The sequence below is a fragment of the Triturus cristatus genome, chromosome 11 (assembly GCF_964204655.1).
Source record: "Triturus cristatus chromosome 11, aTriCri1.1, whole genome shotgun sequence".
Taxonomy (NCBI): Eukaryota; Metazoa; Chordata; class Amphibia; order Caudata; family Salamandridae; genus Triturus; species Triturus cristatus.
The window spans coordinates 936,163,139-936,180,030 of record NC_140594.1 but is presented as its reverse complement, the minus strand read 5'-3'; the positions used below and the strand labels follow the sequence as shown (position 1 = coordinate 936,180,030).

Here is a 16,892-nt window from a genome sequence, read left to right as displayed (position 1 = left end):
GCTTTTATGAACTATCATGACCAACACAATGTGATCCATATTACTCTCATCTTGACAGAAATTATGTTCAGGCACAGTCTCCCACTATAAGGTAGTGAGGACATGCTGATGCTGTGAGCGTCTTTTTAATGCATAAAGGAATTATTGTGAGTTTTACTTGCCTTATAAATTGGTAAAATGATGCCGTATGCCGGAAGACTTCCTTTTTTTTTTTGTTCTTCAGTCTCGGCAATTCAGAGAAACTCGGTTGTGAAACACTGCCACCTCTGGTCATTCAGTATAATCTGTAGATGGAAAAGTCCACTGTTAGCACATTTTCTATAAGCAATACAAAAAAAATCTTGATTTTTAGAAAGCGTAAACAGATCAATACTATGGAGTCTTTTATTGTGAAAATCAACAGCTCATTAGAAATTCAAATCTCAATTTTAGTTTTTAACCTCACATACTTCTCTGCAACATTGCTAGCTCCAGGATATAAAGCAGGCTTTAGCAGCATTGGAGGCAGCCAGGCTTTTATGAGCTATCATGACCAACACAATGTGATCCATATTACTTTCATCTTGACAGAAATTATGTTCAGGCACAGTCTCCCACTGTAAGGTAGTGAGGACATGCTGATGCTGTGAGCGTCTTTTTAATGCATAAAGGAATTATTGTGAGTTTTACTTGCCTTATAAATTGGTAAAATGATGCCGTATGCCGGAAGACTTCCTTTTTTTTTTCTTCAGTCTCGGCAATTCAGAGAAACTAGGTTGTGAAACACTGCCACCTCTGGTCATTCAGTATAATCTGCAGATGGAAAAGTCCACTGTTAGCACATTTTCTATAAGCAATACAAAAAAAATCTTGATGATTAGAAAGCGTAAACAGATCAATACTATGGAGTCTTTTATTGTGAAAATCAACAGCTCATTAGAAATTCAAATCTCAATTTTAGTTTTTAACCTCACATACTTCTCTGCAACATTGCTAGTTCCAGGATATAAAGCAGGCTTTAGTAGCGTTGGAGGCAGCCAGGCTTTTATGAACTATCATGACCAACACAATGTGATCCATATTACTCTCATCTTGACAGAAATTATGTTCAGGCACAGTCTCCCACTATAAGGTAGTGAGGACATGCTGATGCTGTGAGCGTCTTTTTAATGCATAAAGGAATTATTGTGAGTTTTACTTGCCTTATAAATTGGTAAAATGATCCCGTATGCCGGAAGACTTCCTTTTTTTTTTCTTCAGTCTCGGCAATTCAGAGAAACTAGGTTGTGAAACACTGCCACCTCTGGTCATTCAGTATAATCTGCAGATGGAAAAGTCCACTGTTAGCACATTTTCTATAAGCAATACAAAAAAAATCTTGATGATTAGAAAGCGTAAACAGATCAATACTATGGAGTCTTTTATTGTGAAAATCAACAGCTCATTAGAAATTCAAATCTCAATTTTAGTTTTTAACCTCACATACTTCTCTGCAACATTGCTAGTTCCAGGATATAAAGCAGGCTTTAGTAGCGTTGGAGGCAGCCAGGCTTTTATGAACTATCATGACCAACACAATGTGATCCATATTACTTTCATCTTGACAGAAATTATGTTCAGGCACAGTCTCCCACTGTAAGGTAGTGAGGACATGCTGATGCTGTGAGCGTCTTTTTAATGCATAAAGGAATTATTGTGAGTTTTACTTGCCTTATAAATTGGTAAAATGATCCCGTATGCCGGAAGACTTCCTTTTTTTTTTCTTCAGTCTCGGCAATTCAGAGAAACTAGGTTGTGAAACACTGCCACCTCTGGTCATTCAGTATAATCTGCAGATGGAAAAGTCCACTGTTAGCACATTTTCTATAAGCAATACAAAAAAAATCTTGATGATTAGAAAGCGTAAACAGATCAATACTATGGAGTCTTTTATTGTGAAAATCAACAGCTCATTAGAAATTCAAATCTCAATTTTAGTTTTTAACCTCACATACTTCTCTGCAACATTGCTAGTTCCAGGATATAAAGCAGGCTTTAGTAGCGTTGGAGGCAGCCAGGCTTTTATGAACTATCATGACCAACACAATGTGATCCATATTACTCTCATCTTGACAGAAATTATGTTCAGGCACAGTCTCCCACTATAAGGTAGTGAGGACATGCTGATGCTGTGAGCGTCTTTTTAATGCATAAAGGAATTATTGTGAGTTTTACTTGCCTTATAAATTGGTAAAATGATCCCGTATGCCGGAAGACTTCCCTTTTTTTTTCTTCAGTCTCGGCAATTCAGAGAAACTAGGTTGTGAAACACTGCCACCTCTGGTCATTCAGTATAATCTGCAGATGGAAAAGTCCACTGTTAGCACATTTTCTATAAGCAATACAAAAAAAATCTTGATTTTTAGAAAGCGTAAACAGATCAATACTATGGAGTCTTTTATTGTGAAAATCAACAGCTCATTAGAAAATCAAATCTCAATTTTAGTTTTTAACCTCACATACTTCTCTGCAACATTGCTAGCTCCAGGATATAAAGCAGGCTTTAGTAGCGTTGGAGGCAGCCAGGCTTTTATGAACTATCATGACCAACACAATGTGATCCATATTACTTTCATCTTGACAGAAATTATGTTCAGGCACAGTCTCCCACTGTAAGGTAGTGAGGACATGCTGATGCTGTGAGCGTCTTTTTAATGCATAAAGGAATTATTGTGAGTTTTACTTGCCTTATAAATTGGTAAAATGATGCCGTATGCCGGAAGACTTCCTTTTTTTTTTTTGTTCTGCAGTCTCGGCAATTCAGAGAAACTCGGTTGTGAAACACTGCCACCTCTGGTCATTCAGTATAATCTGTAGATGGAAAAGTCCACTGTTAGCACATTTTCTATAAGCAATACAAAAAAATCTTGATTTTTAGAAAGGGTAAACAGATCAATACTATGGAGTCTTTTATTGTGAAAATCAACAGCTCATTAGAAAATCAAATCTCAATTTTAGTTTTTAACCTCACATACTTCTCTGCAACATTGCTAGCTCCAGGATATAAAGCAGGCTTTAGCAGCATTGGAGGCAGCCAGGCTTTTATGAGCTATCATGACCAACACAATGTGATCCATATTACTTTCATCTTGACAGAAATTATGTTCAGGCACAGTCTCCCACTGTAAGGTAGTGAGGACATGCTGATGCTGTGAGCGTCTTTTTAATGCATAAAGGAATTATTGTGAGTTTTACTTGCCTTATAAATTGGTAAAATGATGCCGTATGCCGGAAGACTTCCTTTTTTTTTTTGTTCTTCAGTCTCGGCAATTCAGAGAAACTCGGTTGTGAAACACTGCCACCTCTGGTCATTCAGTATAATCTGTAGATGGAAAAGTCCACTGTTAGCACATTTTCTATAAGCAATACAAAAAAAATCTTGATTTTTAGAAAGCGTAAACAGATCAATACTATGGAGTCTTTTATTGTGAAAATCAACAGCTCATTAGAAAATCAAATCTCAATTTTAGTTTTTAACCTCACATACTTCTCTGCAACATTGCTAGTTCCAGGATATAAAGCAGGCTTTAGTAGCGTTGGAGGCAGCCAGACTTTTATGAACTATCATGACCAACACAATGTGATCCATATTACTCTCATCTTGATAGAAATTATGTTCAGGCACAGTCTCCCACTGTAAGGTAGTGAGGACATGCTGATGCTGTGAGCGTCTTTTTAATGCATAAAGGAATTATTGTGAGTTTTACTTGCCTTGCATATTGGTAAAATGATGCCGTATGCCGGAAGACTTCCTTTTTTTTTTTTTTCTTCAGTCTCGGCAATTCAGAGAAACTCGGTTGTGAAACACTGCCACCTCTGGTCATTCAGTATAATCTGTAGATGGAAAAGTCCACTGTTAGCACATTTTCTATAAGCAATACAAAAAAATCTTGATTTTTAGAAAGGGTAAACAGATCAATACTATGGAGTCTTTTATTGTGAAAATCAACAGCTCATTAGAAAATCAAATCTCAATTTTAGTTTTTAACCTCACATACTTCTCTGCAACATTGCTAGTTCCAGGATATAAAGCAGGCTTTAGTAGCGTTGGAGGCAGCCAGGCTTTTATGAACTATCATGACCAACACAATGTGATCCATATTACTCTCATCTTGACAGAAATTATGTTCAGGCACAGTCTCCCACTATAAGGTAGTGAGGACATGCTGATGCTGTGAGCGTCTTTTTAATGCATAAAGGAATTATTGTGAGTTTTACTTGCCTTATAAATTGGTAAAATGATGCCGTATGCCGGAAGACTTCCTTTTTTTTTTTGTTCTTCAGTCTCGGCAATTCAGAGAAACTCGGTTGTGAAACACTGCCACCTCTGGTCATTCAGTATAATCTGTAGATGGAAAAGTCCACTGTTAGCACATTTTCTATAAGCAATACAAAAAAAATCTTGATTTTTAGAAAGCGTAAACAGATCAATACTATGGAGTCTTTTATTGTGAAAATCAACAGCTCATTAGAAATTCAAATCTCAATTTTAGTTTTTAACCTCACATACTTCTCTGCAACATTGCTAGTTCCAGGATATAAAGCAGGCTTTAGTAGCGTTGGAGGCAGCCAGGCTTTTATGAACTATCATGACCAACACAATGTGATCCATATTACTCTCATCTTGACAGAAATTATGTTCAGGCACAGTCTCCCACTATAAGGTAGTGAGGACATGCTGATGCTGTGAGCGTCTTTTTAATGCATAAAGGAATTATTGTGAGTTTTACTTGCCTTATAAATTGGTAAAATGATCCCGTATGCCGGAAGACTTCCTTTTTTTTTTCTTCAGTCTCGGCAATTCAGAGAAACTAGGTTGTGAAACACTGCCACCTCTGGTCATTCAGTATAATCTGCAGATGGAAAAGTCCACTGTTAGCACATTTTCTATAAACAATACAAAAAAAATCTTGATTTTTAGAAAGCGTAAACAGATCAATACTATGGAGTCTTTTATTGTGAAAATCAACAGCTCATTAGAAAATCAAATCTCAATTTTAGTTTTTAACCTCACATACTTCTCTGCAACATTGCTAGCTCCAGGATATAAAGCAGGCTTTAGTAGCATTGGAGGCAGCCAGGCTTTTATGAACTATCATGACCAACACAATGTGATCCATATTACTTTCATCTTGACAGAAATTATGTTCAGGCACAGTCTCCCACTGTAAGGTAGTGAGGACATGCTGATGCTGTGAGCGTCTTTTTAATGCATAAAGGAATTATTGTGAGTTTTACTTGCCTTATAAATTGGTAAAATGATGCCGTATGCCGGAAGACTTCCTTTTTTTTTTTTGTTCTTCAGTCTCGGCAATTCAGAGAAACTCGGTTGTGAAACACTGCCACCTCTGGTCATTCAGTATAATCTGTAGATGGAAAAGTCCACTGTTAGCACATTTTCTATAAGCAATACAAAAAAATCTTGATTTTTAGAAAGGGTAAACAGATCAATACTATGGAGTCTTTTATTGTGAAAATCAACAGCTCATTAGAAAATCAAATCTCAATTTTAGTTTTTAACCTCACATACTTCTCTGCAACATTGCTAGTTCCAGGATATAAAGCAGGCTTTAGTAGCGTTGGAGGCAGCCAGGCTTTTATGAACTATCATGACCAACACAATGTGATCCATATTACTCTCATCTTGACAGAAATTATGTTCAGGCACAGTCTCCCACTATAAGGTAGTGAGGACATGCTGATGCTGTGAGCGTCTTTTTAATGCATAAAGGAATTATTGTGAGTTTTACTTGCCTTATAAATTGGTAAAATGATGCCGTATGCCGGAAGACTTCCTTTTTTTTTTTGTTCTTCAGTCTCGGCAATTCAGAGAAACTCGGTTGTGAAACACTGCCACCTCTGGTCATTCAGTATAATCTGTAGATGGAAAAGTCCACTGTTAGCACATTTTCTATAAGCAATACAAAAAAAATCTTGATTTTTAGAAAGCGTAAACAGATCAATACTATGGAGTCTTTTATTGTGAAAATCAACAGCTCATTAGAAATTCAAATCTCAATTTTAGTTTTTAACCTCACATACTTCTCTGCAACATTGCTAGTTCCAGGATATAAAGCAGGCTTTAGTAGCGTTGGAGGCAGCCAGACTTTTATGAACTATCATGACCAACACAATGTGATCCATATTACTCTCATCTTGACAGAAATTATGTTCAGGCACAGTCTCCCACTGTAAGGTAGTGAGGACATGCTGATGCTGTGAGCGTCTTTTTAATGCATAAAGGAATTATTGTGAGTTTTACTTGCCTTGCATATTGGTAAAATGATGCCGTATGCCGGAAGACTTCCTTTTTTTTTTTCTTCAGTCTCGTCAATTCAGAGAAACTCGGTTGTGAAACACTGCCACCTCTGGTCATTCAGTATAATTTGCAGATGGAAAAGTCCACTGTTAGCACATTTTCTATAAGCAATACAAAAAAAATCTTGATTTTTAGAAAGCGTAAACAGATCAATACTATGGAGTCTTTTATTGTGAAAATCAACAGCTCATTAGAAAATCAAATCTCAATTTTAGTTTTTAACCTCACATACTTCTCTGCAACATTGCTAGCTCCAGGATATAAAGCAGGCTTTAGTAGCATTGGAGGCAGCCAGGCTTTTATGAGCTATCATGACCAACACAATGTGATCCATATTACTTTCATCTTGACAGAAATTATGTTCAGGCACAGTCTCCCACTGAAAGGTAGTGAGGACATGCTGATGCTGTGAGCGTCTTTTTAATGCATAAAGGAATTATTGTGAGTTTTACTTGCCTTATAAATTGGTAAAATGATGCCGTATGCCGGAAGACTTCCTTTTTTTTTTGTTCTTCAGTCTCGGCAATTCAGAGAAACTCGGTTGTGAAACACTGCCACCTCTGGTCATTCAGTATAATCTGTAGATGGAAAAGTCCACTGTTAGCACATTTTCTATAAGCAATACAAAAAAAATCTTGATTTTTAGAAAGCGTAAACAGATCAATACTATGGAGTCTTTTATTGTGAAAATCAACAGCTCATTAGAAATTCAAATCTCAATTTTAGTTTTTAACCTCACATACTTCTCTGCAACATTGCTAGTTCCAGGATATAAAGCAGGCTTTAGTAGCGTTGGAGGCAGCCAGGCTTTTATGAACTATCATGACCAACACAATGTGATCCATATTACTTTCATCTTGACAGAAATTATGTTCAGGCACAGTCTCCCACTATAAGGTAGTGAGGACATGCTGATGCTGTGAGCGTCTTTTTAATGCATAAAGGAATTATTGTGAGTTTTACTTGCCTTGCATATTGGTAAAATGATGCCGTATGCCGGAAGACTTCCTTTTTTTTGTTTCTTCAGTCTCGGCAATTCAGAGAAACTCGGTTGTGAAACACTGCCACCTCTGGTCATTCAGTATAATTTGCAGATGGAAAAGTCCACTGTTAGCACATTTTCTATAAGCAATACAAAAAAAATCTTGATTTTTAGAAAGCGTAAACAGATCAATACTATGGAGTCTTTTATTGTGAAAATCAACAGCTCATTAGAAAATCAAATCTCAATTTTAGTTTTTAACCTCACATACTTCTCTGCAACATTGCTAGTTCCAGGATATAAAGCAGGCTTTAGTAGCGTTGGAGGCAGCCAGACTTTTATGAACTATCATGACCAACACAATGTGATCCATATTACTCTCATCTTGATAGAAATTATGTTCAGGCACAGTCTCCCACTGTAAGGTAGTGAGGACATGCTGATGCTGTGAGCGTCTTTTTAATGCATAAAGGAATTATTGTGAGTTTTACTTGCCTTATAAATTGGTAAAATGATGCCGTATGCCGGAAGACTTCCTTTTTTTTTTGTTCTTCAGTCTCGGCAATTCAGAGAAACTCGGTTGTGAAACACTGCCACCTCTGGTCATTCAGTATAATCTGTAGATGGAAAAGTCCACTGTTAGCACATTTTCTATAAGCAATACAAAAAAAATCTTGATGATTAGAAAGCGTAAACAGATCAATACTATGGAGTCTTTTATTGTGAAAATCAACAGCTCATTAGAAATTTAAATCTCAATTTTAGTTTTTAACCTCACATACTTCTCTGCAACATTGCTAGTTCCAGGATATAAAGCAGGCTTTAGTAGCGTTGGAGGCAGCCAGACTTTTATGAACTATCATGACCAACACAATGTGATCCATATTACTCTCATCTTGACAGAAATTATGTTCAGGCACAGTCTCCCACTGTAAGGTAGTGAGGACATGCTGATGCTGTGAGCGTCTTTTTAATGCATAAAGGAATTATTGTGAGTTTTACTTGCCTTGCATATTGGTAAAATGATGCCGTATGCCGGAAGACTTCCTTTTTTTTTTTCTTCAGTCTCGTCAATTCAGAGAAACTCGGTTGTGAAACACTGCCACCTCTGGTCATTCAGTATAATTTGCAGATGGAAAAGTCCACTGTTAGCACATTTTCTATAAGCAATACAAAAAAAATCTTGATTTTTAGAAAGCGTAAACAGATCAATACTATGGAGTCTTTTATTGTGAAAATCAACAGCTCATTAGAAATTCAAATCTCAATTTTAGTTTTTAACCTCACATACTTCTCTGCAACATTGCTAGTTCCAGGATATAAAGCAGGCTTTAGTAGCGTTGGAGGCAGCCAGGCTTTTATGAACTATCATGACCAACACAATGTGATCCATATTACTCTCATCTTGACAGAAATTATGTTCAGGCACAGTCTCCCACTATAAGGTAGTGAGGACATGCTGATGCTGTGAGCGTCTTTTTAATGCATAAAGGAATTATTGTGAGTTTTACTTGCCTTATAAATTGGTAAAATGATCCCGTATGCCGGAAGACTTCCTTTTTTTTTTCTTCAGTCTCGGCAATTCAGAGAAACTAGGTTGTGAAACACTGCCACCTCTGGTCATTCAGTATAATCTGCAGATGGAAAAGTCCACTGTTAGCACATTTTCTATAAGCAATACAAAAAAAATCTTGATGATTAGAAAGCGTAAACAGATCAATACTATGGAGTCTTTTATTGTGAAAATCAACAGCTCATTAGAAATTCAAATCTCAATTTTAGTTTTTAACCTCACATACTTCTCTGCAACATTGCTAGTTCCAGGATATAAAGCAGGCTTTAGTAGCGTTGGAGGCAGCCAGGCTTTTATGAACTATCATGACCAACACAATGTGATCCATATTACTCTCATCTTGACAGAAATTATGTTCAGGCACAGTCTCCCACTATAAGGTAGTGAGGACATGCTGATGCTGTGAGCGTCTTTTTAATGCATAAAGGAATTATTGTGAGTTTTACTTGCCTTATAAATTGGTAAAATGATCCCGTATGCCGGAAGACTTCCTTTTTTTTTTCTTCAGTCTCGGCAATTCAGAGAAACTAGGTTGTGAAACACTGCCACCTCTGGTCATTCAGTATAATCTGCAGATGGAAAAGTCCACTGTTAGCACATTTTCTATAAGCAATACAAAAAAAATCTTGATGATTAGAAAGCGTAAACAGATCAATACTATGGAGTCTTTTATTGTGAAAATCAACAGCTCATTAGAAATTCAAATCTCAATTTTAGTTTTTAACCTCACATACTTCTCTGCAACATTGCTAGTTCCAGGATATAAAGCAGGCTTTAGTAGCATTGGAGGCAGCCAGGCTTTTATGAACTATCATGACCAACACAATGTGATCCATATTACTCTCATCTTGACAGAAATTATGTTCAGGCACAGTCTCCCACTATAAGGTAGTGAGGACATGCTGATGCTGTGAGCGTCTTTTTAATGCATAAAGGAATTATTGTGAGTTTTACTTGCCTTATAAATTGGTAAAATGATCCCGTATGCCGGAAGACTTCCCTTTTTTTTTCTTCAGTCTCGGCAATTCAGAGAAACTAGGTTGTGAAACACTGCCACCTCTGGTCATTCAGTATAATCTGCAGATGGAAAAGTCCACTGTTAGCACATTTTCTATAAGCAATACAAAAAAAATCTTGATTTTTAGAAAGCGTAAACAGATCAATACTATGGAGTCTTTTATTGTGAAAATCAACAGCTCATTAGAAAATCAAATCTCAATTTTAGTTTTTAACCTCACATACTTCTCTGCAACATTGCTAGCTCCAGGATATAAAGCAGGCTTTAGTAGCGTTGGAGGCAGCCAGGCTTTTATGAACTATCATGACCAACACAATGTGATCCATATTACTTTCATCTTGACAGAAATTATGTTCAGGCACAGTCTCCCACTGTAAGGTAGTGAGGACATGCTGATGCTGTGAGCGTCTTTTTAATGCATAAAGGAATTATTGTGAGTTTTACTTGCCTTATAAATTGGTAAAATGATGCCGTATGCCGGAAGACTTCCTTTTTTTTTTTTGTTCTGCAGTCTCGGCAATTCAGAGAAACTCGGTTGTGAAACACTGCCACCTCTGGTCATTCACTATAATCTGTAGATGGAAAAGTCCACTGTTAGCACATTTTCTATAAGCAATACAAAAAAATCTTGATTTTTAGAAAGGGTAAACAGATCAATACTATGGAGTCTTTTATTGTGAAAATCAACAGCTCATTAGAAAATCAAATCTCAATTTTAGTTTTTAACCTCACATACTTCTCTGCAACATTGCTAGCTCCAGGATATAAAGCAGGCTTTAGCAGCATTGGAGGCAGCCAGGCTTTTATGAGCTATCATGACCAACACAATGTGATCCATATTACTTTCATCTTGACAGAAATTATGTTCAGGCACAGTCTCCCACTGTAAGGTAGTGAGGACATGCTGATGCTGTGAGCGTCTTTTTAATGCATAAAGGAATTATTGTGAGTTTTACTTGCCTTATAAATTGGTAAAATGATGCCGTATGCCGGAAGACTTCCTTTTTTTTTTTGTTCTTCAGTCTCGGCAATTCAGAGAAACTCGGTTGTGAAACACTGCCACCTCTGGTCATTCAGTATAATCTGTAGATGGAAAAGTCCACTGTTAGCACATTTTCTATAAGCAATACAAAAAAAATCTTGATTTTTAGAAAGCGTAAACAGATCAATACTATGGAGTCTTTTATTGTGAAAATCAACAGCTCATTAGAAAATCAAATCTCAATTTTAGTTTTTAACCTCACATACTTCTCTGCAACATTGCTAGTTCCAGGATATAAAGCAGGCTTTAGTAGCGTTGGAGGCAGCCAGACTTTTATGAACTATCATGACCAACACAATGTGATCCATATTACTCTCATCTTGATAGAAATTATGTTCAGGCACAGTCTCCCACTGTAAGGTAGTGAGGACATGCTGATGCTGTGAGCGTCTTTTTAATGCATAAAGGAATTATTGTGAGTTTTACTTGCCTTGCATATTGGTAAAATGATGCCGTATGCCGGAAGACTTCCTTTTTTTTTTTTTTCTTCAGTCTCGGCAATTCAGAGAAACTCGGTTGTGAAACACTGCCACCTCTGGTCATTCAGTATAATCTGTAGATGGAAAAGTCCACTGTTAGCACATTTTCTATAAGCAATACAAAAAAATCTTGATTTTTAGAAAGGGTAAACAGATCAATACTATGGAGTCTTTTATTGTGAAAATCAACAGCTCATTAGAAAATCAAATCTCAATTTTAGTTTTTAACCTCACATACTTCTCTGCAACATTGCTAGTTCCAGGATATAAAGCAGGCTTTAGTAGCGTTGGAGGCAGCCAGGCTTTTATGAACTATCATGACCAACACAATGTGATCCATATTACTCTCATCTTGACAGAAATTATGTTCAGGCACAGTCTCCCACTATAAGGTAGTGAGGACATGCTGATGCTGTGAGCGTCTTTTTAATGCATAAAGGAATTATTGTGAGTTTTACTTGCCTTATAAATTGGTAAAATGATGCCGTATGCCGGAAGACTTCCTTTTTTTTTTTGTTCTTCAGTCTCGGCAATTCAGAGAAACTCGGTTGTGAAACACTGCCACCTCTGGTCATTCAGTATAATCTGTAGATGGAAAAGTCCACTGTTAGCACATTTTCTATAAGCAATACAAAAAAAATCTTGATTTTTAGAAAGCGTAAACAGATCAATACTATGGAGTCTTTTATTGTGAAAATCAACAGCTCATTAGAAATTCAAATCTCAATTTTAGTTTTTAACCTCACATACTTCTCTGCAACATTGCTAGTTCCAGGATATAAAGCAGGCTTTAGTAGCGTTGGAGGCAGCCAGGCTTTTATGAACTATCATGACCAACACAATGTGATCCATATTACTCTCATCTTGACAGAAATTATGTTCAGGCACAGTCTCCCACTATAAGGTAGTGAGGACATGCTGATGCTGTGAGCGTCTTTTTAATGCATAAAGGAATTATTGTGAGTTTTACTTGCCTTATAAATTGGTAAAATGATCCCGTATGCCGGAAGACTTCCTTTTTTTTTTCTTCAGTCTCGGCAATTCAGAGAAACTAGGTTGTGAAACACTGCCACCTCTGGTCATTCAGTATAATCTGCAGATGGAAAAGTCCACTGTTAGCACATTTTCTATAAGCAATACAAAAAAATCTTGATTTTTAGAAAGGGTAAACAGATCAATACTATGGAGTCTTTTATTGTGAAAATCAACAGCTCATTAGAAAATCAAATCTCAATTTTAGTTTTTAACCTCACATACTTCTCTGCAACATTGCTAGTTCCAGGATATAAAGCAGGCTTTAGTAGCGTTGGAGGCAGCCAGGCTTTTATGAACTATCATGACCAACACAATGTGATCCATATTACTCTCATCTTGACAGAAATTATGTTCAGGCACAGTCTCCCACTATAAGGTAGTGAGGACATGCTGATGCTGTGAGCGTCTTTTTAATGCATAAAGGAATTATTGTGAGTTTTACTTGCCTTATAAATTGGTAAAATGATGCCGTATGCCGGAAGACTTCCTTTTTTTTTTTGTTCTTCAGTCTCGGCAATTCAGAGAAACTCGGTTGTGAAACACTGCCACCTCTGGTCATTCAGTATAATCTGTAGATGGAAAAGTCCACTGTTAGCACATTTTCTATAAGCAATACAAAAAAAATCTTGATTTTTAGAAAGCGTAAACAGATCAATACTATGGAGTCTTTTATTGTGAAAATCAACAGCTCATTAGAAATTCAAATCTCAATTTTAGTTTTTAACCTCACATACTTCTCTGCAACATTGCTAGTTCCAGGATATAAAGCAGGCTTTAGTAGCGTTGGAGGCAGCCAGACTTTTATGAACTATCATGACCAACACAATGTGATCCATATTACTCTCATCTTGACAGAAATTATGTTCAGGCACAGTCTCCCACTGTAAGGTAGTGAGGACATGCTGATGCTGTGAGCGTCTTTTTAATGCATAAAGGAATTATTGTGAGTTTTACTTGCCTTGCATATTGGTAAAATGATGCCGTATGCCGGAAGACTTCCTTTTTTTTTTTCTTCAGTCTCGTCAATTCAGAGAAACTCGGTTGTGAAACACTGCCACCTCTGGTCATTCAGTATAATTTGCAGATGGAAAAGTCCACTGTTAGCACATTTTCTATAAGCAATACAAAAAAAATCTTGATTTTTAGAAAGCGTAAACAGATCAATACTATGGAGTCTTTTATTGTGAAAATCAACAGCTCATTAGAAAATCAAATCTCAATTTTAGTTTTTAACCTCACATACTTCTCTGCAACATTGCTAGCTCCAGGATATAAAGCAGGCTTTAGTAGCATTGGAGGCAGCCAGGCTTTTATGAGCTATCATGACCAACACAATGTGATCCATATTACTTTCATCTTGACAGAAATTATGTTCAGGCACAGTCTCCCACTGAAAGGTAGTGAGGACATGCTGATGCTGTGAGCGTCTTTTTAATGCATAAAGGAATTATTGTGAGTTTTACTTGCCTTATAAATTGGTAAAATGATGCCGTATGCCGGAAGACTTCCTTTTTTTTTTGTTCTTCAGTCTCGGCAATTCAGAGAAACTCGGTTGTGAAACACTGCCACCTCTGGTCATTCAGTATAATCTGTAGATGGAAAAGTCCACTGTTAGCACATTTTCTATAAGCAATACAAAAAAAATCTTGATTTTTAGAAAGCGTAAACAGATCAATACTATGGAGTCTTTTATTGTGAAAATCAACAGCTCATTAGAAATTCAAATCTCAATTTTAGTTTTTAACCTCACATACTTCTCTGCAACATTGCTAGTTCCAGGATATAAAGCAGGCTTTAGTAGCGTTGGAGGCAGCCAGGCTTTTATGAACTATCATGACCAACACAATGTGATCCATATTACTTTCATCTTGACAGAAATTATGTTCAGGCACAGTCTCCCACTATAAGGTAGTGAGGACATGCTGATGCTGTGAGCGTCTTTTTAATGCATAAAGGAATTATTGTGAGTTTTACTTGCCTTGCATATTGGTAAAATGATGCCGTATGCCGGAAGACTTCCTTTTTTTTGTTTCTTCAGTCTCGGCAATTCAGAGAAACTCGGTTGTGAAACACTGCCACCTCTGGTCATTCAGTATAATTTGCAGATGGAAAAGTCCACTGTTAGCACATTTTCTATAAGCAATACAAAAAAAATCTTGATTTTTAGAAAGCGTAAACAGATCAATACTATGGAGTCTTTTATTGTGAAAATCAACAGCTCATTAGAAAATCAAATCTCAATTTTAGTTTTTAACCTCACATACTTCTCTGCAACATTGCTAGTTCCAGGATATAAAGCAGGCTTTAGTAGCGTTGGAGGCAGCCAGACTTTTATGAACTATCATGACCAACACAATGTGATCCATATTACTCTCATCTTGATAGAAATTATGTTCAGGCACAGTCTCCCACTGTAAGGTAGTGAGGACATGCTGATGCTGTGAGCGTCTTTTTAATGCATAAAGGAATTATTGTGAGTTTTACTTGCCTTGCATATTGGTAAAATGATGCCGTATGCCGGAAGACTTCCTTTTTTTTTTTCTTCAGTCTCGTCAATTCAGAGAAACTCGGTTGTGAAACACTGCCACCTCTGGTCATTCAGTATAATTTGCAGATGGAAAAGTCCACTGTTAGCACATTTTCTATAAGCAATACAAAAAAAATCTTGATTTTTAGAAAGCGTAAACAGATCAATACTATGGAGTCTTTTATTGTGAAAATCAACAGCTCATTAGAAATTCAAATCTCAATTTTAGTTTTTAACCTCACATACTTCTCTGCAACATTGCTAGTTCCAGGATATAAAGCAGGCTTTAGTAGCGTTGGAGGCAGCCAGGCTTTTATGAACTATCATGACCAACACAATGTGATCCATATTACTCTCATCTTGACAGAAATTATGTTCAGGCACAGTCTCCCACTATAAGGTAGTGAGGACATGCTGATGCTGTGAGCGTCTTTTTAATGCATAAAGGAATTATTGTGAGTTTTACTTGCCTTATAAATTGGTAAAATGATCCCGTATGCCGGAAGACTTCCTTTTTTTTTTCTTCAGTCTCGGCAATTCAGAGAAACTAGGTTGTGAAACACTGCCACCTCTGGTCATTCAGTATAATCTGCAGATGGAAAAGTCCACTGTTAGCACATTTTCTATAAGCAATACAAAAAAAATCTTGATGATTAGAAAGCGTAAACAGATCAATACTATGGAGTCTTTTATTGTGAAAATCAACAGCTCATTAGAAATTCAAATCTCAATTTTAGTTTTTAACCTCACATACTTCTCTGCAACATTGCTAGTTCCAGGATATAAAGCAGGCTTTAGTAGCGTTGGAGGCAGCCAGGCTTTTATGAACTATCATGACCAACACAATGTGATCCATATTACTCTCATCTTGACAGAAATTATGTTCAGGCACAGTCTCCCACTATAAGGTAGTGAGGACATGCTGATGCTGTGAGCGTCTTTTTAATGCATAAAGGAATTATTGTGAGTTTTACTTGCCTTATAAATTGGTAAAATGATCCCGTATGCCGGAAGACTTCCTTTTTTTTTTCTTCAGTCTCGGCAATTCAGAGAAACTAGGTTGTGAAACACTGCCACCTCTGGTCATTCAGTATAATCTGCAGATGGAAAAGTCCACTGTTAGCACATTTTCTATAAGCAATACAAAAAAAATCTTGATGATTAGAAAGCGTAAACAGATCAATACTATGGAGTCTTTTATTGTGAAAATCAACAGCTCATTAGAAATTCAAATCTCAATTTTAGTTTTTAACCTCACATACTTCTCTGCAACATTGCTAGCTCCAGGATATAAAGCAGGCTTTAGTAGCATTGGAGGCAGCCAGGCTTTTATGAGCTATCATGACCAACACAATGTGATCCATATTACTTTCATCTTGACAGAAATTATGTTCAGGCACAGTCTCCCACTGTAAGGTAGTGAGGACATGCTGATGCTGTGAGCGTCTTTTTAATGCATAAAGGAATTATTGTGAGTTTTACTTGCCTTATAAATTGGTAAAATGATCCCGTATGCCGGAAGACTTCCTTTTTTTTTTCTTCAGTCTCGGCAATTCAGAGAAACTAGGTTGTGAAACACTGCCACCTCTGGTCATTCAGTATAATCTGCAGATGGAAAAGTCCACTGTTAGCACATTTTCTATAAGCAATACAAAAAAAATCTTGATGATTAGAAAGCGTAAACAGATCAATACTATGGAGTCTTTTATTGTGAAAATCAACAGCTCATTAGAAATTCAAATCTCAATTTTAGTTTTTAACCTCACATACTTCTCTGCAACATTGCTAGTTCCAGGATATAAAGCAGGCTTTAGTAGCGTTGGAGGCAGCCAGGCTTTTATGAACTATCATGACCAACACAATGTGATCCATATTACTCTCATCTTGACAGAAATTATG

At 36.7% G+C, this 16,892-nt stretch overlaps 1 long non-coding RNA gene across 1 annotated transcript in view; it reads right to left on the bottom strand.

The window, feature by feature from the left end:
- Positions 1-2,705: 2,705 nt before the first annotated feature.
- Positions 2,706-16,892, bottom strand: part of LOC146785652 (uncharacterized) — a 31,247-nt gene continuing 17,060 nt past the window's right edge. Inside the window, exons 31-58 of the long non-coding RNA XR_014970723.1 lie at positions 16,480-16,598; positions 15,972-16,090; positions 15,464-15,582; positions 14,955-15,108; positions 14,445-14,599; positions 13,934-14,055; positions 13,425-13,578; positions 12,913-13,035; positions 12,406-12,524; positions 11,894-12,016; positions 11,383-11,505; positions 10,871-10,993; positions 10,359-10,482; positions 9,851-9,969; positions 9,343-9,461; positions 8,835-8,953; positions 8,326-8,479; positions 7,815-7,936; positions 7,305-7,459; positions 6,794-6,915; positions 6,285-6,438; positions 5,773-5,895; positions 5,261-5,384; positions 4,753-4,871; positions 4,241-4,363; positions 3,730-3,852; positions 3,218-3,340; positions 2,706-2,829 (exon numbers count right to left, since the gene is read on the bottom strand). This is a non-coding gene — a long non-coding RNA (uncharacterized LOC146785652). The remainder of the gene's footprint in view (positions 2,830-3,217; positions 3,341-3,729; positions 3,853-4,240; positions 4,364-4,752; positions 4,872-5,260; positions 5,385-5,772; positions 5,896-6,284; positions 6,439-6,793; positions 6,916-7,304; positions 7,460-7,814; positions 7,937-8,325; positions 8,480-8,834; positions 8,954-9,342; positions 9,462-9,850; positions 9,970-10,358; positions 10,483-10,870; positions 10,994-11,382; positions 11,506-11,893; positions 12,017-12,405; positions 12,525-12,912; positions 13,036-13,424; positions 13,579-13,933; positions 14,056-14,444; positions 14,600-14,954; positions 15,109-15,463; positions 15,583-15,971; positions 16,091-16,479; positions 16,599-16,892) is intronic.